The sequence below is a fragment of the Antechinus flavipes genome, chromosome 6, assembly GCF_016432865.1.
Source record: "Antechinus flavipes isolate AdamAnt ecotype Samford, QLD, Australia chromosome 6, AdamAnt_v2, whole genome shotgun sequence".
NCBI lineage: Eukaryota > Metazoa > Chordata > Mammalia > Dasyuromorphia > Dasyuridae > Antechinus > Antechinus flavipes.
The window spans coordinates 186,254,833-186,282,171 of record NC_067403.1 but is presented as its reverse complement, the minus strand read 5'-3'; the positions used below and the strand labels follow the sequence as shown (position 1 = coordinate 186,282,171).

The following is a 27,339-nucleotide window of genomic DNA, read 5'->3' as shown; positions in this document are numbered from 1 at the left end:
ACTCACCTCATAATCTCTAGAAGATTGTAACTCAAGATCTGATTTGCTTAATAACCCAATCCAATAAAGCCACAGATCTTTCTCAGGCCAATTGCTATCTGATCATGCTTTACTCATCTTGTATAAAGAGTAGTCCCTTGGGCTTGGATTATGAATGACCCAATGTGGATTTTTATGCTATAAGACTGAATGAGTATGTTAGTATCAGAGGTCAGAGGGTGCTGAATGTCAGGACCAAGGATATATACTCTTTTGGGCAGGCAGTCGAAAATCTCTAAGGCTTTAAAGAGAGTAATGGATGCATTTCCTTTCTTGATGCAGAGTAGGGTAGTAATTAAAATTACAATAATCTCCATAAATAATTCATACTAACAATAAACTAGAATCTATATGTCTTTCAATGTTGTTTGTCTTTACAATATGGTTGCTCTATAAATTGTTCTTCTGGTTCTGCTCATTTTATTGTGCAACTATTTGTTGGAATCTTTACAAACATCAACTCTAATGAGTTAGCAGTTAATTTTTTAATCTTTGATAAAGATGCACTGGCTCCAGCAGACAGGTTTTATAACCCATCAGAAGAGCAGTGTCCAGTGCGAGCAGCTCCACTATCTTTAGATAATTGCCAGGTGATGTGGAGAGATCCAGAAAGTGGTCAATGGAAGGAACCAGATGTACTAACTGCTTGGGGGAGAGAGTTTACTTGTATCTCTACAGGTAGAGAAGGAATCAGATAGGTGCCAACGAGCTGCATTCGCCTTGTCCATCTCAGAGAGACGGAGCAGACCCTTGAAACGAAGGAGAAGGCCCAAGAAATATCGGGTGGTTCTGTTGCTGATTATGCTCATCATTGAAAAAGCATGGCTGACAATGAGACTGTTAAAAGAACTTTAAAATCTTCACCTTTCAATTCCTGAAAAACCAGCAACAATCATCGGATTCCCTGAGATGAAACAGAAAGAGAAAAACTTCAAAACAAAGGAGATTTAAGAAACATCTGACACTGAAAGAGCATGGCTGACAATGAGACAGTTAAAAGGACTTTTAAAATCTTCAGGAATCATTGGCTTTCTTAACACAAAATGAGACTGTTTTAGTTCTTGAAAAAACCAGCAAGAATCATTGGATTCCTTGAGATGAAAAATTGTTGATGAGACTATTGCAGTACTTCAGAGTGTACAGGAACTATTGGATTCCTGGCACATGAACTAATGGACAATGGAATCCTTTTGGACTATTTCTAGGACTTATGGACATGTATAAATTTTCAGGTTGATTCATGTTACTTGTTACATTACTACTAGCCTGTGTTATATTGCTATGTGCTAATGTATTTTATGTAATTGCAAGAATCATTGGATTTCTTGAGATGAAAAATTGTTGATGAGACTATTGCAGTACTTAAATTTTCATGTTGATTCATGTTATATGTTACCTTACTACTAGCCTGTGTTATATTGCTATGTGCTTATGTAAATTATGTGTCATGCCTCCCATATTGATGGATTTATGTATAGCATGTATATCTGTTTCAAAGTTCTGGCCCAAAACATCAACTCTAAAGAGTTAGCAGTTTGTAAAGATTCCAACAACTGTCCATAAAAGTTTTCCCTGGTTTCAGAGAAACCGTCCCTTTTATGATTTTTTTATGGCTATTCATTATATCCATATACCACAATTCATTCAGTCACTCCTCATTTTATGGGCTTCCTCTTAGTTTCTAGTTCTTTGGACCAAGAAACAATAACCAGTACAACAAAAATCTGTTATAAATACTGTATGTACTCTTTTCCTTTTTCTTAAATTCTCTAGACATCTAAGCCTAGTAGTATCATTACAGAATCAAAGAGCACAAACATTTTAGGAACATTTGGACACAGTTGCACATTGCTTCCTAGATTGACTAGACCTATTACCTGCTCCACAACAGGGAACACTTCAATGTCTCTGATTCCCTCCCACCCCTCCAGTATTTGCCATTTTCTGTTTTTGTCATCTTTGCCAATCTGATGGATGTGAGGTAGAACTTCAGAATTGTTTTAATTTGAATTTCTCTTGTTAGCAGTGATTTGAGGCATTTTCTACATGTCTATTAATAACTTACATTTATTTCTCTGAAAACCAACTTTTCAAATTCTTTGACTCATTTATCAATTTGGGAATGGCTCTTCATTTTATTTATTTGAATCGGTCCCTCATATATCTTAGAAATGAGACCTTTATTAGAACAAATTGAATCAAAGGGTTTATTTTTTCTATAATTAAATGTTTCTCTCATAATTTGAGCTATATAAGTGTTCTTTACATTTTGTAAAAGTTGGATATATTTAAGGGCTGCATTCATTGTCACCCATCTACCTCCTCCAGCTATCCCTACTGGATATATAATTGTCCTTCTTAGCCTCAAGTTATTGTGGGCAATATGTTGTAATCTTTTTTTAAACACATCACATGTCTCTCCATTGCTCTTGAAATAACCAAATAACTTTTTTATTCCAAATCCTCAGATGTTGGGACTGGGTAGAAACCTTGGAGATCATTGTGTCTGGCATTTTCTGTCTTTGTCTCTGTCTCTGTCTCTGTCTCTCTCTGTCTCTCTGTGTGTGTCTCTTTGTCCCTCTTTCTGTGTCTCTCTGTCCCTCTCTGTCTCTATCTCTGTCTCTCTCCAAATAACAAAATGAAGATCCTTAGAGATTCTATACCAACAAAACTTATAAGTGACAGAAGCAGAATTGCAGCCTAGATATTTTGGTTTCAAGGCAAGAGAAATTGCCAGTGTACCACATTTTGCATGGAAAATGGTTAAAATCTTCAATGACTAAATTTAAAGTAACCCTGGGATTTTCTGACCATTTCTCATATCCTTTAACTGAAATAATAAAATGAGCACTTTTGAAAAATTTGACAGTGTGGATAGTCAGCTCTGGGAACTGAAATCTACAGTCAAGTCTCAAGTCAAAATGTCAGTCTTTTATCTGCGTACTCTAGCCTCTTTAAATTTGATTTGGCAGAAAAACAGTCAGATTGACTCTGGCCAATTTCCTGCCGTTCCTTATTTTCATAAGTGGTCATGAAATTCCCACTTGTTCAATTTAAGTGAATTATTTTCACTTCCTTTAATCATTTGTTGATGAATTCAAAAGAAGACATTATTTCTCATAGAAACATTGCTTTCAGATCCCATTTCTAGCAAAAAGGAAATGGAGTTCAGCAGATATGGTGAAATTGAGGGGTAGACATAGCCAATATAAATCATTTAGCCCAGTCCTTCCACTTTCTAGACCATCCCTCATTCACCAGTTTTTAAACAAAGAAAAGTTTTATTTAAAGGGAAGATAATCCTAATAACTATTGGAATACATGGGAGCCACCTGACAGTGGCTGCTGGAAATCCAACCCAGACCTGCAGAGTGGATCTCCTCTTATGAGAGGATGATACAAGGAGCCTGAGAGGCAGTTGCTGTTCTGTGACCTCTCTGACTGAGAGGCCATTGCATTGTCTGACCTCTCTCCTCTTCCCTTTGCCTCCAAATTATCTCATTCCCAGTCCACAACACCTGTGTTAGCAAAGGCTGCCCTTCAACTCCTTCAGATGTTATGATTCACAACTATGGAGGCTCTCTGAGAATTGATCTGCCCCTTAACAAATAACTATTTTCAGAGATGTCAGGTCTGGATCACAGGACTAAGAACCTGAAAGGATAACTCCAATATTTTCATTATAAAGGCACAGAAAGCAAAGTCCTGTCTTTAGGAGAGACTTGTATAAGACCATGCAAGTTGTCAGAGACAGAGTGGGGATCCAAGCCCCTGTTTTCAAAGCTTCAAATCTGGAGGACTTGCCCAGCTCCCAGCTAAAGCTTCTGTGAAATGGAAACCTTGCTTCTTATGGGATTCACTCTTCTCCTTCGTGATGAAACATCAAGCCTCCCCTCCTTCCATGCACCAGGTACTGACATCTAAGATTTCCTTGTCTCCCTTTTTGCTGTCAAGGCTTTCCTGACCTGTATATATGCATTTGAGGCCAGGCCGGACTCAGACCAATCTGGTAATTGAGGTTTAGAACTGAAAGGAAGTAAGACACTGTTAGACCATCATTGATTAAAAAAAAAAGATTTTCTTAACTTTATTTAGTGATATTTTATTTTTTGCCCAATTACATGTAAAACCAAATTTTAAACATTCATTATTTTTAAAGTTTTGAATTTCAAATTCTATCCCTCCCTCCTCTTCCTCCTTCCTGGGACAACAAACAATATAATATAGGTTATATATATGCATTCATATGATTTTTTTTTACTTTTGTTTTAATAGTATATTTAACTTTGAGTGTGGAAATGATAATCAGCAAGGATATAGCATTGGTTCAGGGTTTCTTTACCATGATAGCATACTGGTCACTTGAAGGTGTTAAGCCTAAGGAGCTAAAGACTCTTTTGTGTGTGCTAGTTTTATACTTAGGAGAACAAATGGTTTCAGCACTGTTTCCAGTCTTAATATCCTAGAACACTTAATAAAGGAGAAAGGTGATTTGGGTACCATTTAAGGGGGAAAAAACTAGCTGCTTCTTGTGGAGTAAATATTTTTCCTTTGCCAACATGGAGATTGGAATGAGCAGTGATATATTCTAAAGAGAGTAGCCTTTTGTCATGCATCTATTCACACTGAACTTACCTTTGGTTAATGTGGCTTAATGTTTAAATATCACGTATTTTTAAAGCAAGGTTAAAGCTAGGAGAGAGAAGGATCCAGAGCAAATTTATGTCTCCAAAAGATCTATATGTGGTTCGTTGTTTCCAAGCTAATCCATTCTTTTCATAACTCCTGGGGACTTCACTATCAATGTTATTGGTTGATCTACACCAGAAGCATAAAATTTCTAAAAGCCAATAATCCCACTATTCATCTCACTTAGACTACCTGCCCAAATGGTTTCCTAAGGGGTCACTTACTTTTGCAATCATCAAATCTCCAAATAGTCCAACAGTTTCCAGCTAAACTCATAGATGTAAGGCTAGAAGGGATTTTGGAAATATCAGGCCCAGGTACTTTCATTTCATGGAATTGCACAGAAGGGTAGAGACACACAATAAGTATCTGAAGCAGAATTCAAATTCAGCTCTATCTGATTCCTAGTTTGACACTACCTACTGTACATATTGTCTTTTTTAGTTCCTTTCTCTAAACCATAACTTTTTGTCCTTACATCTCTCTTTCTGTCGTATTTCTACTAAACCTACCACAAACTGTTTTAAGCTTTCAAAACTTAAAACTGTTCTAAAACTTTTAGAATACCATGTATTGATGTTTATATTGATCACTGACCTCTTAACCAATCCATATTTTCCAGTTCATCTTTCCCACTTTGATTTCATGTATTTCTATACCTAAGAATTTACTTTTTAGGATTTCATTTTTCACCTTCCTGCAATCTTTACACCCCCATGTTAGTAGATCAAGACGGATTTATTAAATACCTACTATGTTCCAAGCATTGTGCTAAGAACTAAGACTACAAAGAAGAACAAAAATAATCTCCATCCTATAGGAGTTCTCAATGAGATATTCCATTATTTTGATTAGTCAGTCCCAATCTCTCTACAGGAGAAGTGAGGCACAGAATGTCATCAGAGAATTATATAACTAGAGGAGATTCATATGAAATCACATATGAATGAATAAATAAAAAAGCATTTATTATTACACACTCACTATACCTAGGGATGTGCTTGGTAAATATTTACTATTTGACTAGATAGCCCCTGAGGATCCTTCAAACTCAAAGCCTAAGAAGCTATGAGTTGGGCTGACTGTTCCCTTCCATGTTATTTAAAAACAGTACTCAATGTCAAGGAAGTTCTCTAGATGTCTAGATGTCACATGACAAACACATTTCTATATGGTTGAGAAGTTTCTAGGAAACTTGTTGGTTAAAGCAGCTTACAAATACAAGCAAACAAAACATTCCCTGACTATGAAAAATTCTTGGAATTCCTAGTTTCTTTTCAAACTCAATTTAACTCGCTGAATTCTTCTACAGAACGCCTTTCCTAATCAAATCCAGCTTTGCCTCTTCCAGAAAAGGTCCTTGTATTTATTTTGCATAGACTGTACATAAGTGTGTGTGTGTGTGTGTGTGTGTGTGTGTGTGCGTTGCTGCTCCAATAAAGTATAAAGTCATTAAAGGAAGGAACTTTTTTCCATACTTTTGTTTTTGTATTGTCAACACCTAGCTCAGTGAATGCCATAGAATAAGCATTTAATAAAGACTTGGTGATTGATTAGTGGATTTAAGACCCTCCACATTCTGAATCCAGTCTTCCTATTAGACTAATATCACACTTCATATACTCTGATTCAGCCATATTGAAATACTCTTCATTCCCACACTGCCATCACCTTCCTTCAGAATTGAGCTTGGATGAAACTTTCATCACCTAATCATCAATCAAACATCAATCAGCAGTACTTACTATTTTAGTCACTGTTCTAGGTACTGAAATATCCAAGATCAAAATGAAAAACCTCTATTCTTAAGAACCTTGAATTTAGGGGCAAAAGAGGGGATAAAACAAATGTATATAAATGAAAAAATATAGTGTAAAAAGAGTAGGTCATTAAGAAGGGAGGCCCCTAGTATTTGGAGGGATCAGGAAAGCTTCATATAGAGCAAGAGTTCTTAATGTTTATTACATCTTGGAATACTTTGGTAGTCTAATGAAGCCCATGTCTCCTTCTTAGAAAAAGTTTTTTTAAGTAATTAAAAAAATATTAAAGTTTAATTTGAGATTAGTGAAAATGAAAGTACAGTTTTTTCCCTATTTGATTTCATGAGCTCCTTGAAGTTTACTCATTAATTCTTTGGTCCCTGGATCTCACTCAGATTGAATCCTTGGTGTCAAAAGTGATACTTAAACAGCTTGAAGAAAGTGTTTGAAGGTATGCTTGAAAGAAATGAGGCATTCTATTAGATAGAGGTGAGGAAATAGTGTATTCCAAGTGTGGGGGAAGGCCAGTACAAAATCAAGAAATGGGAGATGGAAAGCCATATGCAGAAACACACAATGAACAATGACTATATTACAATAGTTGCCATGTTCCAGAACTCATATTCTATTGGAGGAGACAGCCTGCCAATAATTAGGCAAATACTTCAAAACTTCAGACAACATAATGAATCAAAGCTTAATGCACAAAACAGATACCACAGGATAGAGGTACATTAAATAATAGAGGAATTGACTACTCAAAACTCCCTCTCAGTAAGCCAACCTTGCAGTCTACTATAAACTCAGTATAATGAACTCAAGTAGCCATGTAGGATTGTGACTCAGAGTCTCATTGCAGGGACTCTCCCTGTAATCCTACCAAAGATTCAGTCTAGGTCAGTGAAAATATAAGTAAAATTTGAAAGAGGAAAGATGATGAGAGCCACAGACTAGAAGGGAAAGAATATTTATGACTGATGGAAGGGAGACTGGAAATCCTATTGGGGCCAGCTTTCTGCCCAAGGCTTCTCTCTGGATGGAAACACAGGATCAAGCAGACCATATATCCTGTAATGGAAGAAGTTGAGGACAAATAGTAGCCCAATCCCAAGTGTATATGCTGCAAAAGAAGGAAGATAATTTGCTTTAATCCTAAAGTATCTGTAAGTCAAAGAACTGATCCCTAAAGCTACAATAACTCAACCAAGAAAATAACAAAAATATGGCAATATAACAAAGCTTTGGGGGGACAGAAAAGGGAGTTCATTCTTTAGGGAATAATATATTTAAACAGTTTTTAATCAATAAAAGAAAGAATAGATTGATGAATTGGGTATGCATCTAAAATGCAAAAGAATCATAATTCCCCAGAAAATATTCACACTAGTACTTTATATTGAAGCAAACATCTGGTAAGAAAATTAATGCCTTGGAAAATGGTTGAATGAAAATGTTTCATTATAATGTAATATTTTAGTGGCATAAAAATTACCAAAAAAAATATTCAGAGAAATCTAGAATGATTTGTTCAAAATTATGTAGAATGAAGTGAGAAGAAAGTTGAAAAGATTTATATGATGATTACAACATGGTGTGCTAAAATATCGTGAAGGACTTAAGAAAGGTGATCAACACAATCACACATTATGACTTCAGAAGATTGATAACAAAATATTATTAACCTTTTCACAAAAAGATGGTGTACTAGGAGACAGGCATTTTCAAATGAGATCAATATATGAATTTGTTTTACATGACTACATTTATTTGGTACAAGGAAGGGATTTTTTTCAAATGTGAGGGCTTGGTGCTTTAGGAACATATTAAAGGAAGTGGCAGTGATACCAAAAAAAGGAAGAAGAAACAAAATGTTTGGCAGTGATGTATTAAAAACAACAACAACAACAACCAAGGGAGAACAGCAGTTCTCAAAGGGTAATGATTAAGCAGGAAATTATTAGTAGTGACACATTCAATTTGAAATTAAAATAGAGTGGTACTTATTGAAAGTTCACAGAGTCTTATTCATTTTCTTTAGATAGGGAAATGGTCATGTTTGATGATGTTGTCATATTCATAATAATGAAAAGAGATGATGGTTTAAACTGAGTTTCTGCCAGAATACTTTCTTATTTTCTCAACAATTTTTGTCAGATAGTTAGTTCTTATCTCAGTAATTAGGATTTTTGTATTTATCAAACACAATATTGCTGTGCTCATTTGCTTCTGTATTTTGTGTATTTAATCTATTCCATTAATCAAGCAGTCTAATTTTTTAACCATTACCAAAATTGTTTGCATGATTTCTGCTTTGTAGTATAGTTTGAAATCTGGTATTGCTAGGTTCATATTTTTTTCATTGCTGCCCTTAATATTCTTGACATTTTGTTCTAGAAAAATTATTTAAATATAAAAAAGATAATAATTTTTAAAAACCCAATCAATGCATCAGACAACCAGCATTCACTCAGCAAAATTTTGTTGGGAACTATGGAAAATCCTTGAATACAAAATGAAAAATGACATGGTCCCTGTTCATAAGCAGTTTATAGTCTAGTCAGGAGATACATGTATATTTAGTTACATATACATTATATACAAAATTTACAGGAAATATTTTTTGGGAGGAAAGAAACTAGCAACTGGAGGGGAAACCAGAAATAACTTTATATAGAAAATGAGCCTTGAGGAACAATGACCATTCTAAGTGATGGAGCAAAGGGAAGAATGCATTCTAGGTCTAGGGTATAGCTAAAGTATAGAAAGTGGATATTGAATATCATAGATGGAGATCATCAAGTAAGTAAGATCATAGCATCTAAAAGGAGGAACAATGCATAATAAGAACAGGTAGGTGGGATAGGATCACATTGTGAAGGTCCTTAAAATCAAACCAATAAATTTATATTTTATGCCAGAAGAAATAGGGAACCATTGAAATATACTGAGCAGGAGAGTTAAATGGCTTAGATCAGTGCTTAAGGAATATTCTTTTAGCAGTGGGAAGATATTGAGTTAGGGCAGAAAACTAGGAAGACATTGCAAGAGATTACATAAAAGATGATGAGGGCCAGAACTAGGGAGATGCCCATGTAAATAGAGAAAAGTGGACAGAAATGACAAGGATTGACAACTAAATGTGTTGCGTGGGACTCCAAGAAATCAAAGATAACGCTGAGAGGATGGGGTTACTCAAAGAAAAAGTTGAGATAGCAAGCCTAAGAAGAGGGCCTGGAACAGATCCTTGTTATAAACCATAATCTGTGGTTGTGGCATGGGTGATAGGCAAGAAAAGGAGACTAAGAAAAGTAGTCACCATGCAGGTAAGAAAAGAACTAGAGAGGTCATTTCCATGAAGACTTAGAGAAGAGAAAATGATTAGGATAGATTGGACTATAATTTCAGATATTATAGAAGGATGAGGATGGATAATAGGTTGTATCCTTGGCAATTAAGAGTTAAAGTAAAATGCTCAAATTCCTAGAACATGAAAGAGAGATCTTAAATAACCCAGTCTCAAAAAATGAAATTGCACTAGATATAAAGGAAATAGCCAGGGGGAATAGAGACAAGCAAGATTGGTTCCAAATGCACTTACAAGTGAACTGTATCAAGCTTTTTATCATGAACAGATAATTTCCTAGGAAAAAAAAGAAAATGAAAATGCACTCCCTGATTCTACTTATGAGACAAATATAGCCCTAATACCTAAATCAGTGAATGCTAAAGCAAAAAAAAAAAAAAAAAAAAAAAAAAAAAAAGAGAACAATCTCACTAATGGACATTAATCCAAACATTTTAAATAAAACTCTGTTCAAAAGGCAGAAACAATATAGCCCAAACATTATTCACCATGATCAAATGGCATTTAAACCAAGGATAAAAGTATAATTCAACACTGGAAAAGCAATTAATGTAATCAATTACATTCAAAACAAAAAATAGCAATACTAGGAAAACAATTAACAAAATTAATCACATTCAATACTAAAGAAAAAAATCTATGTGATTATATCAATAGAAGCAGAAAAGCTTTTGAAAAAGCATAACACTTAGTTATGTAAAAAAAAAACTACCCTAAAACAAAATCATGAAGTGCAATCAGAGTACAGTTTGGTAATGGATGGGGAGGGCAATCTAGTTGGATTTCAGCCAAAGCTGAAATGTAAAACAGAGGCTGACAGATGTAAAATTTGAAGGGATAGGAGGCTTGAATGACTCAATTACATATGAGAAAGCCAGTAAGACAGTTGGACTTGTCTTTAATCACTCACCTCTATAGAATTTCCATCACTACTACCACCACCACCATCACCACCATCACCATCACCACCATTCACCATCACCATCACCACCATTATCACCACCATGACCATTACCACCCACCACCACCACCACCATCACCCATCACCAACCCATCATCATCACCATCACCATCATTACAATCATCACCACCATCATTCCCATCTCTATCATCACTATCATTCTTACCACCACCACCACCATCACACCACCATCATTACCACTACCACCATCACTAACACCATCCCCATCACCACCGCTACCACTACCACGAACACCATCATCATCATCATAACCATCAACATCTGCATCATCTTCATTATCCTCCCTACCACCCCATCATCATCATCATTATTATTAGTGGCATCAGTATCATAGTAACAACAATAACAATTACTAGCATTCATGTAGCACTCAGTATATGGCAGGGAGCTATTATTTTCCCTAGTTCCCAGATGAAGAAACTGAGGCAAATGGGTGTAAGTGGATTGCCTAGAATTTCACAGCTAGTAAGGCTGGATCTGAAGTCAGTTTTCCTAACTCCAAGTCAAGTGCTCTGTGCATCACCTGGCACCTAGGCACCTAGCACCTAGGTACCATCTAGCTGTCTCTATTTCAATTCAAGGAAAGGCAAATGAAAAAAATAGGGTATGGGATCAGAAATGATTTATAAAATTGAAAAGTAATCCCTATTCCAACTCCACCCCACAGTCGACAAACAACCCCAGATCTGAGGCTTCTGTTGATCCTAAGGGTTAGAACCAAATTTAAAGAGTTCTATAGCATTACAATGAAAAGAGGCGCAGTAACATTCAAGCTGAAGAAAGCATTGTACCACCCAGACAAATTAATGACTTAAGGTGGACAAAGGCTGCAATTCTATATAGGATAGTGAGACTAATAAATCATTCAGTGTATACTGAAAAGAGTCTGGTCATTGAGCTACGTCCCTGTGCTGAGTGGCAGCAGCTTCCCATAGAAGAAGTGGCCTCTAGTACCATCAGGTAGCCCTGATTTAGTAGCAGTGCTACTGAGCTGCCAAAGATTGTCTGGCAGTTGGTGCCTAGAAATAGAGCAGGTTGCCTGATTCTGTCCAGCACATAGTATCCAACAACTGGCCCAATCTAGCAGCACAGTAGTGCATGAACTTATCTAATTAAGGTACCATTCCTATTAGGAGACAGCTCATCTGAGCAGACAGGCTGTCTAAGAGTCCATTCATCTTACTGGCCTTCTCATATGCAATTTAGGCATTCAATCCTCCTATCCCCTCAATTTCTTGCAAAAACAAAGTCCAATCAAACAGTCAGTAGCTTGTCCATCATCCTCAAGAGAATATCATGAAGACTGTCCAGAGAGAAAAGATAGCAAGACGTTGCAGTTTGTATCCTGCATATCCTGGCTATATGTCTTCCCTATACCACCTTTGTACTTTAAATTTATGACTAATCTTCTTCCCTCCTGAACTCTGGTTGTTTTTATGGGAGAGTGTATTGTGTAATCACCATGTCTGAGATGAATGTCTTTATTAGAAAATTTTTAAAGTTTACTGGCTGGTTATTACGAGTAAGCACACTGGGAGTTGTTTGGGGTTTGTGAGCTATGGCTGAGAAGAATAGTATCCCATAGCATTACCCCCAGAACCTTGAAAATTGTAGCAGTAACCCCTCTCCTTTGGGTGATATAACCAGCCAGTGGCAGCAAGTTGGACAAGAAAGCCCCTACAGGGGTTATTACATTAATATGATTTTTTTTAAAGTGCTTAAACCCAAAAAGATAGAGGGGAAAGTGCTAAAAGCTTTCCCCAAGTAATCTAGGAGCAAAAGATGATTTCACTGTTTTTTTAATCTAAGTTTAGAAATGTGTGTGGTAGCTACAAGAGAAGAAAAAAAAATCACAGACATAAGCATTGTCAGAGAAGAGAAACACCTCTATTTGGTGATGACATGAAGATTTATTGAGGAAAATGCAGAGAATCAGTAAAGAAACTAATTGAGATTATCAGTATATAATATAAATCCACAGAATTGATAGTATTTTTCTAGAATATATCCAAATATTCCAATGGATTTACAATCTCATCGTGACAGAGATTCCCTTCAGTGATATCCAGTGAAATCTAGCCCAAACTGTCCATCCATGTCTCTCCTACTCCATACATTCACTACTGGGAGTTCACCCAAAGTATTAAAGGTCTTTCTCCCTTTCTTCTAATGCTAAGTGGGTACCATTCATGCATTCTGGTTGTCCATCTGTCACTCCTAATTTTTTGCCACATAAGCAACTAGTCTTTAGCATTTTTAACAGTTATACAACAGAGTCTGCTCATACTCATCACTTACCCTTCCATTGCCTTTTGTGATTATTTGGACATAGTTGTATTCTATGTCCCACCACCAAATAGAAAAATTGCTAGGATGTTCCTGTGAAATAGAAGAACACTTCTTTTCATAAGAAGTTGAGGTTAAGTGGAGTCATTTCCAAAGGCAGAGCACCCCACTCCCCTCTTGGTCAACTCCAGGCTCTACAACTTATCTGTCTGCGCTACCTGCCCAAGATAGACAGATGAATCACCAAGTTCTACAGGAGTCCCTTCTAAGTGCATGTTGAAATCTGAGCAATATAAATCCAATCCATTTCTATACAGAAATAACAAAATTCAGTTTAAATAACTGAAAGAGAAATTCTATTTGAAATAAATATAAATGCATATAACTATGAATATATGCAAATCAATTTACTAAAGCATGCTCAAACTATATAATTATGAATCATTCTTAATTTAATTAATATGATCAATTTGCCAGTGATTAGAATATTCAATATAATAAATACAATATCATGTAAATTAATTTACTGATTTCATGATACTCCATAGGCTAAAAATAATTAACAAAATTTATCTACAGGAAAAAATTTAGAATTTCATGAGAAATTATGAAAAACCATAGGCACAAAGGAAGAAATTTTTTTTCATTTCTTAGACAATATTATAAAGCAGTAATCACCAAAGCTTTTTTGTTACTGATTTTAAAAATAGACAAGTCACTGGAATGAACTACATAAAAAAGAATCATTAAATTTAAAATCATTAAATTTAATAAAGCATTGTTAGTTAAACTCAAAACTATAAATTACCTAGGTGAGAAATTCCTTATTTAACAAGATCTGCTGAAAATATTGGAAATCGTTTGACAAAAAAAAAAGTTATTGACAAATATCTTATATCACATATGTTCAAATTGCATATTCAATGTAAATTTTAAGGGTCATATTACTGGTAAAGGAAAATTAGAAGAAAATAAGATCAGGAATCTTTCACAGTTGTCATTTGGGATAGAGTTACTTAACAAACAAGAGGCCATACAAAAATGAAAATCTGTAATTTCAGTGAGGAACTTAAAAAAATTCAAAGGAAAAATCAGTACAGCTAGATTAAAAAGGCAAGCTGCCAAAATACGGAAAAAATACTTTGAGAGAAGGACCTGGTGTGCTATGGTCTATGGGGCCACAAAGAGTCAGATATAACTGAATGACCAAACAACAGTAGTTTGGGCATACTTGTTTGAGTTGTTTCCTTCATTAGAATGTGAGTTCCTTGAAGGCAGAGATTATTTTTGCCTTTCTTTGCATCCCAAGTGCTTAGCAGAGTACCTGGAACATACTTGATATGTACTTCTTGATTTGTCTTTATAAGGTTTTTACATGCAAAATATGTAGGGAATTAACACAAATATATGAGATCAAGAGATACTCTCCATTGGATGAGAGTGTTGAAGAAATAGTTTATAAAGGAATCACAAAATATCAATAACCATAAAAAGATTACTATAAATAAGTAATAATAAGAGAAATATAGATCAAAACAATATGAGATTGTAGTTTGTACTCAGCAGATTGGCAAAGATAATAAAAGAAAGTGAGGCTGTATGGCAGAACAAGTACACAAATACATTATTGGTAGAGTTATGAATTAGTCTAGCCATTCTGGAAATTAATTTGTAATCATGAATTTTTTTAAGAATGATCTAGTTGGTAGCACAATGGAGAGAGCCTTAGATCTGGAATCAGGAAGAAAGGAGATCAAATCCAACCTCAAATCCATTCTAATGGATCTTGGTAAGTCACTTAATAGCTCCTTGCCTCAATTTCTTTAACTATAAAAAGGGGAGAATAATACTCAGGGTTCTTGGGAATATCAAATGAAATAATATTTTTTTTTTTAAAGCTTAGCCTAGCAGGCATTAAATACTCATTCACTTTTCCTTCTCTTTTTGATCCAGAAATGCTAGTGCTTGGAACATACCCCCAAAGTGGTTTTTCATAACAAACAAATAAATAAATAAATAAAGCAGATGGACACAAGTTGGGGAATCAGCAAACAAATGAAGATATGAAAATATAATGTAATGTTATTGTGTCACAAGAAACAATGTATCACAAGAGTTTACAAAAATATGAAAAGACATGAACAGATGTAAGGTGAGATGAACAGGACCAAGAAAGAATGTCCTAAATGACTACATTAATATGGAGGGAAAATAATAAAAATGAGAACAAAGTTGCTCCTCATCTAAGAGAGAGGCAGGTTGGTGTTATGAATAGAATTATATCCCATCTCAGGTGCCTATGGTCCAGTTAGTCACGATTTCTTGGACTCAGTTTCCTCATCTATAAAATGAAGACAAAATCAGCCCTTACCATCACAAGGGCTTTAGGATGATTAAATGATATTATTTAGACAAAGGGTTTTGCCAATCTTGACAAAGTATATAAAGGTTAGCTGCTGCTGTTATTGCTTTTACTCCCTTTATCATTATTATTATCACTGTTTACTATTATGATCCCTGGGAAACAGATGTGATTCTCACATTTCATTGAAGAAGTGGAGGACTATAGGTGTAGAACATTGTATGTAATGTCAAATTTGGCTAATGTATTAGTCAATTTTTATGACATTGTCTTTTTTTCTCTTTCATTATTATTCTTTGTTACATGGAATGGCTTACTGTGTAGAAAACATTCTATGAATTTGTTAGAAAATGAAGAAAATTGTTACATTCACACATATATAACTAAACACACACATTTACACACATATCCATGTGTAAATACATATATGTCACATGTGTATATATGTAATCAATATTAAAGATAATATGTATATATATATATATATATGTATGTATGTATGTGAGTAGGTGTGATTTCAGGCTACACCAAACCATTAAGAAGAAAGAATCTAAAAGCAAAACCCCTAAATCTCTGAAGGAATAGAAATGTTTGGAATTTCAAGAAAAATAATGGGAGGGAGGAAAGGAGGAATGAAGGGAGTCTTGTGCTTCCAACTCTCTCACGTTATATAATAAAGCAGAAATCATCAAAACTTTTTGGTACTAAGAAACAGAAAAGCTCAATGAAACAGACCAACTAAGGAAAAACCAAAAAACATTAACTCAATAGTCCAGTATTCTAAAAGTATGAAGTATTTGGGAGAAGGATTTTATATTTGGCAAGAATTTACAGGAGAAGTGGAAAGCAATGTGGTAGAACTCTTCCATTTAACTAGTATCTTACAGCATAACATCATAACCTTACAATAGGCAAACTAAAGTTGCAAGAGAATGAGATTGGGTGCCAGAGCTCTGCTTGGCAGAGAATTCTTAACAAAGCAAAGGTTAAAGGAAATCACAAAAGAGGAAATGGATTTTTTTGTTGCATAGAATTGTAAAGCTTTATGTAAAAAAAGCTTTGTAATTCAGATGAAACAACACGTAACAACAGGCTATCCTTAGTATCCGGTAGTATTAGAGGGAATGTTGGGTCTGGAATCAGAAGATCTGATTTCCTAGATTAGTCATTGATTGAATCCAGAAGCATATTTGAGTGTCATGGATTTTTAAAAGTGTTGATGACTTGTGGTGGGTGTGCTCAGCAACACCTTAGTGCAGTGGTACACTAGAACCAGTTGTAACTGCCTCTTGAAAACTAATTGTTAAATGTTGAATGGGATCCTGGAAATCGGCAAACTCTACAAATCAAGGTTACTTGATTATTTTGTTAATTGTGTAGACAATATTAATAATGCATATTCAACTTCAAAGTGAGATAGGGTACATTTTTAGGGGAGGACAGCCAGTTTTTAATCCATTTAGCAGCACACTGGTACCTAATGTCACACACATGTATGCATGCACACATGGCATACAAAGATAGTGCTCATTGCATTTTTTTGTTTTCATTTTAAAACTAAAATTTAGTTATTAATCTAAAAATAAGTTTAATTTGGGTTTGGTTTCTTTAGTTTGATGAATAAAATAAAATGCCTTATGAGTGCATTTTCTTTTTTTTTTTTTGGTCTATTTTTTTCTTTTTTTTTTTTATTATAGCTTTTTATTTACAAGTTATATGCATGGGTAATTTTACAGCATTGACAATTGCCAAATCATTTGTTCCAATTTTTCCCCTCCTTCCCCCCCCCCCCCGCCTCCCCTAGATGGCAGGATGACCAATACGTGTTAAATATATTAAAGTATAAATTAAGTACAAAATAAGTTGTATGACTGAATTTTCAATAAATGTCTCTAAAAATATTTTTGAAAATAAAATGTCCTGAGTATGCATTCTAATGATGTGGGCTGTGTGTAAGCAGAACTAATTATAAATGAGGGATTTTGTGACAAAGGGAAAACATTATTTTCTCTCTGGGAGGTGGCATTCTATTTGAGAAAATAATATGAACAGAATAATAATTCTAATAATAGTCATTATTATTAATTACAAATTGTTAATAACTATTATTATTATTATTAACAACTAGATTTTAAGGCATAAAAAAACACTACAAATAATATCTCATTTGATCCTCATAGCAACCGTGGGAATTAGGTACTTTTATTATTCCCATTTTACAGATGAGGAAATTAAGAAAGAGCGATATAATAATTTGCCTAGTGCCAATAAACTAAGAAATGTGAGTCAGGATTTGACCCAGATCTTCCACTCTACCGCCCAGAGGCTTCCATTGTATGTAAATTTGTAGTCATATTTAAAATAGACAAAAATGAATGCAGGAGTATAGAGTAACATGGAAAGATCTTTATGAACTGATGCAGAGTGAAGTCATCAGTGCCAAGAAAATAATACACATAATAATAACAATAATGGAAATAGAAATAACAGCCATAACCAAAAAAAGTAAAAGAAACCTAACAAATTTATAAAGATCTTTGTTATTCAGTTGTGTCTAAGTCTTTGTGACTCCACTTGGAGTTTTCTTGGCAAAGATATTATAATGGTATACCATTTTTCTTAAGTTCATTTTCCAGATGATGAAACTAAGGCAAATAGGATTAAGTGACCTGGCCAGGGTCACTCAGCAAAGCGTCTAAGGTCAGATTCAAACTCAAGTCCTACTGACTCCAGGCCCAACACTCCATCTATTGTACCACCTAACTGCTCTTATAAAGACTGACTAAAATTCAAATGAAGTTATATGAGAAAACACCTCTAATGAACAGGTTTTATTTTTTAATTGTATAAATTAGTTGTGTTGATTTTTTTCCTCTTTTATTTTATATTTTAACAAATATACTATTTGTTATATGACTTTTAATTTTTAAATTTATTTATTTTTTTAATTTATAGAATAAAACAAACATTTCCATAACATAGTATAATATTTTTAAAAGATTATTGCACATGAAACTGCAAATCTATTATGAATGATTTCATATTTCTGGGGATAATTATGGTGATGTAAAAATAGAAAATATCAATAAATATTTATTAAAAATGAATATAGGAAACATGTTTGATACTGAGCAAGTCATTTTACCTTTTTGTGCCAAAGTGTCTTCCTCTGTCAGTGAAGATATTGGATATTGAATTAAATTACCTTAATATTCCTTCTATTTATAAATCTGTAATTCTTTGATCTTAAAGAATACTGTTCATGAGGAAAATCTTAATATCAACTCTTTCCAATAATGGTATGAGATCCAAATTATATAGTCAATTAACACGTATCCACAAGATTCCCCAAGAAATCAGAGGTTAGAAGATGTAATTTTAGAAAGAATTGCAAACCATTCACAACTGTATAATGTATTATTCTAAATCACTAATAATAAGAAAAATACATATAAAAATATTGAAGTTTTCTCTCCTACTCATTAATTTTGTAAAGATGAGAAGAGATTTAAAAGTCAATATTGGAAAGGAAGGCAGATCTACTATTGATGGAACTATGAATTACTCTAGCCATTCTGGAAATAGGAACATGCTAAGAAAGTAATAAATATTTCCATATTTTTAAAATCCAAAGATGTGAATAGCAAACATATATTCTGAGTAAGTTCAAGAGAAAATGAAAAATCTCAAGCACATCAAACTTTGCATAACAATGCTTTTGGGGGGAATATCAAGGAACTGGTAAGAATGTAGGCTTCCAAAAAACATGGGAGTATTTTTTTAAGTATCCTTAATAATTAAGTATTAAGTATATGAATATAATGAAATTTTATTAAGCAATGAAAAATAATGACTAACAAGAGAAGACTAGGAAGAACTATATAAACTGATACAGTGGGAAGTGAGGAAAAATAGATATACAAATGATCTGAAGACTACAACATTATAAATGGAAAGAACAGAAACTCCCAGACTGAATTCTATGTAATGATTATGCCCATATATATATGAGTTATTTCTAAAAACTAAAAGGAAATATTCCTTGCCCTTTAGAGGAGATACTTCTTGTCAGAGTTAAACAAATTCAAAGAAGTACAAAGTAATTTAAAAAAAATTTGCTAACAATATGGGAGGTTGGGTAACATCCAGGAAAAGAAGCCCCACCAGAGCTGGGGTTGAAGACCAGGGACTCTAGGAGATAAATACTCTAGGATTAGATTATGCCCATTTTACAGATGTGGTAAAAGGGTCTCAGGGAAGATAAAGGGTTGACCCCAGGCTAGGAAGAGAATGGGATATAGAAGATGGGAATTTTTTTTCTTTTTTGCAACTTTTATTCATTGGCCTCTAGAGCCAAGCACATAACATATAGTTCTGCTGCATGATAGAACCCCATTTGCTTGAAGACAACTATCATTTTCTCCCTGAATCTTTACTTCCACAGTTGAAACATCAGCACTCCATGAACCAGATCTCATCTGGTATAATACTAGAGCTCTTTACTATCCTAGAGGTTTCTTTGGGATGTTTTCTGAGAGCATCTTGCTCATTGTTTCTCATAGAACTATAATAATGCATCATAATTATATATCTTACAACATATCATAAGTTCTTTCATTATAAACTATTGAAGTCTCTTTAGTGGAGGTGGTCCTTTTTGCAGGGATCTCCCTAGGTAAGTACTTCCCCTCTCTGAAAGTCTGCCAGTGTAGAAAGTACTGGAAAGGGCTCCACTTCTAAGTGATGGCCAATCAAGGACCAACTGAGTTATGTTCAGAGACATTCAGCCCCGGAGTAGGGGCTGTCATGGAGTAGGGAGTCAGACCCACTGCAGGAAGGAGATATGGAACAATTCATTTAATTTGAAAATCCATAGGCATATGAAATACTTGCTTTGTGTCAGAGGTGAAAATCAGGAGAGTTCCTGCCTTCAAGGAGTGTTCCGTCTACTAGGAAGCTGTGACATGGCACAGCCACCTTTTGGATCTAAATGTTTTGAATCTAATTTCAGTCCTTCATCTCTGAGTTGAGATCCTCATTCCAAGTTTCCTGCTTCCCCAAGTTTATTCCTTCTCTCCCTAATTTTGATCCATTCTCTATGTTCAGTACCTCATTCCTAAACAATTCTTTATCCCCAAGTCCAGTCTTTCTTTTCCATCACACTGTTTTCAAGGGTACACTAAGTCTGTGTGCCCAAAATATATCTTCCCTGCCTTCAATCATAATGAGAAATTTCCTGCTACTCCTTTTGAAGTTTACCCAAACTACTTTAAAAATATTTTATTTAATATTTAATTAAATTAAAATAAGTTGATATTTGTATAATTACATATTTAATATAACATTAAATAATTAAATATTTAATATTTTAAAATACTTTTAATATTTAAAAACACAATCCTTCTTCATCAAAAAAAAACATTGTTTCCATTTTTATGGTTAACAAAAAGAACACAAAAGAATAAAAATAAGCTGCTTGAGAAATAATCTAAGCAAAAGAGTAACAACATTTCCAGGAAAGCTCTGTAAAGAAACTTGAATGTAAGGATAATGAGGCTTCCTGAGAAGAAATAAAGAAATTTGAAGAAAATCACATTTTGACTAGACAACATGATACATGTCAGCTTCAATTTCTTCATCTGTAAAATGGGATTTAAAGAGATCTCCTCTGGTTTGTGTAAAGTGAAAATTATAAGTAAACCAGAGAATCTACCATGCCTTCAACTATCTCCCCAGCTACATAGCCACCCAACAAATTCAGATTGTACCTATCTGTAATCACTGAAGAGATTAAAAAAAACAAACAAACATGGATTTGGAACTATCATTGGAGTTAGAGATATGCAAAATTCAGTCAATAAATGTTCATTTGTTAGATGCCTATTTTCTGTTCAGAAGGAAAGACACTGAAAGGCATAGAAGACAATGTGCACATTGGTTCATTGCCTCAAAGAATTTGTACTCAGATAGGTAGATAAGTGGAGGTGGTAGATAACTTGGAGGCAAGTGAGAATTTCATTGAAAGAACAGTCAAGCATGTGAAGAGGACAAGGATAGAAAAACCAAACTGGATCTTTGAATTGGGCAACATTGCTGGTGACCTTTGAGGGAATTTTTTTTTTTTAGTCTGTTTAATTGCCTGCTCTTATTGCTTTATTTAGGGAACAGTGTCCAGACTGATAAATGATGGCAAAGTCTGAATTTGCATATTAGTATTCAGAACACTTCTCTTCCACAAAATATGAAATATATCATTAAATTTCTAGTTCCTTAAGATTTAAATGGGAGCACTTATTTAAGACCTACTATGTGCCAGACACCGTGCTAAACACTTTTTACATATATTATATCATTTAATCTTCATAATAAACAGAACACATAGGAGCTATTGTCATAAAATCCATTTTACAGTTGAGGAAACAGACCCAGAGACCTTAAGGGACTTGTCTAGGGTCCCACGGATACAATGTCTATCTGCCTATTTTTGAACTCAAGTTATCTTTGGCTCTAGAAAGCTGTAAGCAGATGTATGCTGACAAATGTTTAACAATTGGCTCTCTGAAATATAACACACTTTTAAGTTGATTCTGCATCATTAACATCTTCTCTATCATATTCTTAAGTCTAGACAATCAACAGGACAATAAATACAACCCTGATTTGTGAGATTTACTGATTTCCAAGGTATAAATGCTTACACTAAAATTTAACACACTAAAAAATTTAACAATCAACTCTGGAGTTGATAAGAATTGAGCTCCAGAACACCCCTGAACTGACAGAATCTTAGAGGTGCTAATGTAAAAAAGGTTCCCCAATTCAAGAAGAATCTTTGACTAATATGTCAATATTTGCTGAATAGAATTAAATACATTCCCCACTGGCACACTTTTTCTCTTGCAAAAAATTGCTTTTGTCTATCTTGAAAGAACCCAGAGAGGCAGCATGATTCAATGAATAGTATTCTGGACTAGGAGTTATGAAGATCTGAATTCAGATCCTGACTCAGAGTCTGAGTATATTTCTAACACTGAGCTAATCCCTTAAATATCTATGCCTCAGTTTCTCAACATAAAAAGAAATTAATGCCCCTAATTTTTTTCTTCTGCTATAAATCTTTGATCCTTAAGAACCACACACACACACACACACAACTAGTTACAATACAGCATTAGGTAAAAAGCAACTTTATTTTATGCAGTTTGACATTTATTGAATACCTACTATATACCAGACATTCGGCAGGGTACTGAGGACACCAAACAAAAATATCCCTCCACATGCCAGTCCTGCCCAAAGCTTGCAGGGGTTCCTCAAACTACGGCCCACAGGCCAGATGCAGCAGCTGAAGATATTATCCCCCTCACCCAGGGCTATGAAGTTTCTTTATTTAAAGGTCCACAAAACAAAGTTTTTGTTTTTGCTATAGTCTGGTCCTCCAACAATCTGAGGGACAGTGAACTGGCCCTCTATTTAAAAAGTTTGAGGACCCCTGTAAGAGAAAGCTAATGAAGGTTTACCTGTTTGGAAGTCTGTCCCAAAGGTCCCTCCTCAAATGGATCTCTCTTTTCTCTTTAATAATGAAATTCAGTATTTCAGTCTCATACATTTCATCTGGATGCATGCAAAGGATGGAAGCCACAAATGTAGACTGATTAGCAGAGGTCTGCTGACATGTAGGGAAACTATGAGAACTGAATTTCTCAATCACACACATACCCAAGGGATGAGAGAGAAAATCAAAGAGGAATCTAAGTCCTTCCTCATTCTGTCCTGTGCACAGACTGTTTCTTTATGATGTTAGGTGATTTCAGAAGCCTGATTCTTTCCTTGAATTTGTCAGAATGATGGATGACCACTTTACCCCAGTGATTGCTTCCAAGTCAGACAAAGGCTAGAAAGAGAAGAGAGAGATAAGTTTTATCTGAGTGGTACTATTGCTTAGGATCACTCAATTATACCTATCCTTAACCATACTCTCCCATATCCATTGATCTACCCACCCACCTATTTATCCATTCATCCATCTACCTATCTATCTACCATCCATTCATCTACCAATTTACTCACTCACTCACCCTTCTATCTATCCAGCTATCTACCTATCCACTCACTTATCTATCCATCCAATAAATATTTTTAAACTATGAAAAATGCTATGTTTGGAGAGGGGAGAGATTTGGTGTTTAGAGAAAACAGTCCTTCATAGAACTCAGAGTATCACAGAGTAAAGTTCTTAACATTTTTTGTGTGATCAAATCCTTTGGTAATTGAGTGAGGTATTTGGATCCCTTTTTAGCTTTGTGTTTTTAAAGGCATAAAATAAAATATAGAATTATGAAACAGTTATCACATTTTTAATTCTCTGATTCAAGTTTTAAAATGTAATTAATATAACTATAGCACACCATTGCATGACTAGAGCATTGGAAGAGGCAAAAGATATGCTCTGTGAAATGAGAAGGGGCTAGCTATTTCCAGGAAAACTTCCTGAATAAGACTGGATTCTAAATAATGGAGACAGTGAGGCAGAAATGAAAAAGCATTTCATAGTTAGGGAGCAGTGTGAGTCAGTTAATCAATCAGCACTGATATCACCATTACTATCATTGAAACAATGGTGATCTTTGTTATCAGCATTAACATATGCACTGAATCCACCAGGGGTGACCTTACCCCAGGAATTCCTGATTCCTGTATCAGAAGCAAATAATCCCCTGTGCTCTCTCTCCACCACCAGACACTGGATGGACCATACATGGACTCTGAATGCATATGTGCCAGTTCCAAAGCACTAAATGTATGAAAAGATGGCTTAACTTCATGAAGGGGGCTGCCCTTGGGCCCTGGGAGCCAAAACTATAACTGTTGTCTTCAAGGAGTTGAAATTCAAGAAGCCACATAGAATATTGATCTTGGATGCCAGAGACCCTTGACCTTCAATGGATTATTATTAATAACAACAATAGCTAGCAGAACTTTTAGGCTTACAAAACTTTTTATGGGTGTTATCTCATTTGATTCTCACAATAATCCTGGGAGGTAAGTGCTATTTTGATCCCTATTTTACAGTTAAGGAAATGGAGGCAGATAGAGGTAAATGACTTGGCTGTGGTGAGACAGTGTCTGAGCCTGGAAGTAAAAGGGCCCAGGCCATCCTGGTTCTCAGATGATGTTATTTTACTTTTACCCCATGATGGAATTATCTCAGTCCAGTCCTCAGAAATTCTCTATGATTTAAGTAGCCATCTCTCCACTCCAGAGCTATAAGTGATTACACTAATAAGCTCTTATTTTTTTTTTGAAGTGACCAGGCAAAGAAAAAAGAACCCAACCTAGAAAACTACTACTGTAATAGAGAAGAGAGTTCATTTCAAAGGAGGATACTAAAGTCAAAATAAAAGCCTCTCCTATGCCACTGAGTAACACCAAATGGTCATCTATCCAAAAGGAATTCACAGAATTCAAAAGAAACTTTAAAAATCAAATGACAGACACTGAGAAAAAAAAACTTTAAAAAGAATAATCCATGAAAAACAAGATTATATAAAGAAAGTAATGATCTAGAAAAAGAATTCCAGATTATTGAAGAAAAAAATGACTCTTTAAGAACTAAAATTGAGCAAAAAAACCCAGTGAAATTATAGGAGCCCAAGAAATATTTTTTTTAATATAAGAATGAAAAAAATAGAAGAAAATGTGAGACATCTTATAAAAAACAGATCTGGAGAACAGATCAAAATAAGAGAACACAAGAATAATTGGATTATCCAAAAGTTACAACCAAAAAAAAAAAAATCTTGAAATAATAAAAGAAATAAATTGTACTGAGGTGTTAGAACAAGAGAGGAAAGTAGAAATAAAGAAAAATCCACCAATCACCACTTGAAAGAGATCCTATAAGGAAATACTACAGGAACATCATAGCTAAATTCTGAAATCAATAAATCAAGGAGAAAATCTGAGCAACAAGAAAAAAATATTCAATATGATAGAGCTACAATTAGAATCACATAAGACCTAGCAGCAGCTACATTTTTAAAATGGTCTTAGAATGTTATATATCAAAGATCCAAAGAACTAGGGTTGCGGCCAAAAATATCATAGTCAGCAAAATTGTGAATGGGAAAAAACCGGACATTCAGTGAATTGTCAAACTTTCAGGATTTTGTCGAAAAAAGACCTAACTCAATAGAAAATTTGACATATAAGATCCAAGAGAAATTATCAGGCAAACATCAAAGATTAATTTCAAGGGATTAAATAATGACAAATTGTTTTTTTTTTAATACATGGAAACCATATGTATAAGATTGTCATTAGTAAGTGGGTAATTTGAAAGAAAGATTGGGGTAGTATTGAATATTATGTGATTTTAAAAAGCAAAACTGTAATTGTTTTAAAAAGGGTAATTAGCATTTATAAATGAGGTTGGAGAGCAAGAACTCACACAGAGAAATTAGATGTGGAATTCTATACACATGGGAATGAGTTAAAGAGGGTATAACACATTTAGAAGGGTATAAAAATCTTCTAAATTTGTTAAGAAATAAGGAGGGATGGAGCAGCTAATTGGTGTAGTAGATAGAAAACCAACTCTAAAGTCAGGAGGACCTGAGTTCAAATCTGACATCAGACACTTAACACTTCCTAGCTGTATGATCCTGGACAATCACTTAACCGAAATTGCCTCAGCAAAAACAAACAAGCAAACAAACAAATAAATAAATAAATAAATTGGGGGGGGGGTAATGGTGGGGGTACAGAAGAGAATGTAGCTTAATAAGAATGGGAAAAGATATGTAGATTAATGGAAATGGAATAAAGAGGGAGCAAAAGAGTGGGAGAAAAGTGTGGGAAGAGAGCATAAGAAAGTGGTCCTTGGAGGGAAGAATATGTTAAATAATAAAAATTAGGTAGAAATAAAGCATTGGAATCAGCTGGTATAGAAAACAAGAAATACACATAATAATAATGATCAGGGATGGTAATCACTGATCTGAGACAAAATTAAAGTTAAAATAGATATAACAAAAAGAGAAAAATAGGAAAACTAAGGTTGTAATATTACTATGGTATAAATGATAAGTTGATGGATTTAGAAAAATGTGGAAAGACTTAGTCTTATGAAGGATAATGTTATACACCTTCAGAGGAAGAGTGCGCAAACAAGCATAGTACAACTTTACATATATGCATGTGAATATATACATGTATGTATATATATGTGTGTGTGTGTGTGTGTGTGTATGTTTACATATCCATGCTTAACAATAACCTGCTTAGGAGAGATGGGGATGGAAATGGGGAAATAAAAGATTAAAGTTAAAAATGTATAGCAGAGAACAAAAGGAAACCTATAAGAAAGCAAAAATGGACTTTTCTGACTCTAATGTGCAGGATTTATTATATATGTTTTTGTGAAATGGAAATTTATTTTTTCATAGTTTGAATACTCTCTTATGTTCTCTGTGCACATGACAGTGTTCTCTTTTTCTGTTTTGTATATAAGTTTTAAATAAAAAATAAATATATTATTAAGGATATTTCAGTATAATTGGTTTCTATGCCATAGAAGGGAACAGAAGACTAAGCACACACAGAAAATCTTCCAGTTAGTTAGGCTCTTCAGAACAGCATGGCTCTCCTCTGATAGGTTATGTTACCCATGATCAGAGGAAAGGAAGAGAATCCTGGGGTGCAGCCTTGGGGTTTTATCCATTTTAGAGTCATGGTTCCCTTTGGCATGCTCAGTTGAAGCCTGAGACATGAAGGCACTAGTTCAGATCTGGAGTTGATTGCTAAATTTTCAGTGAGAATATTTATAATGTAGGAAAAAAAAACAAACATTAAAAAC

The 27,339-nt window shown here is 34.4% G+C and overlaps 1 protein-coding gene across 1 annotated transcript in view; it reads right to left on the bottom strand.

Moving 5' to 3' along the window:
- MSR1 (macrophage scavenger receptor 1) overlaps positions 1–23,130 on the bottom strand; it is an 86,468-nt gene extending 63,338 nt beyond the window's left edge. The window contains exon 1 of the mRNA XM_051964695.1: positions 23,003–23,130. The gene's annotated coding sequence lies outside the window, so the exon portion shown is untranslated. The remainder of the gene's footprint in view (positions 1–23,002) is intronic.
- Positions 23,131–27,339: the final 4,209 nt, after the last annotated feature.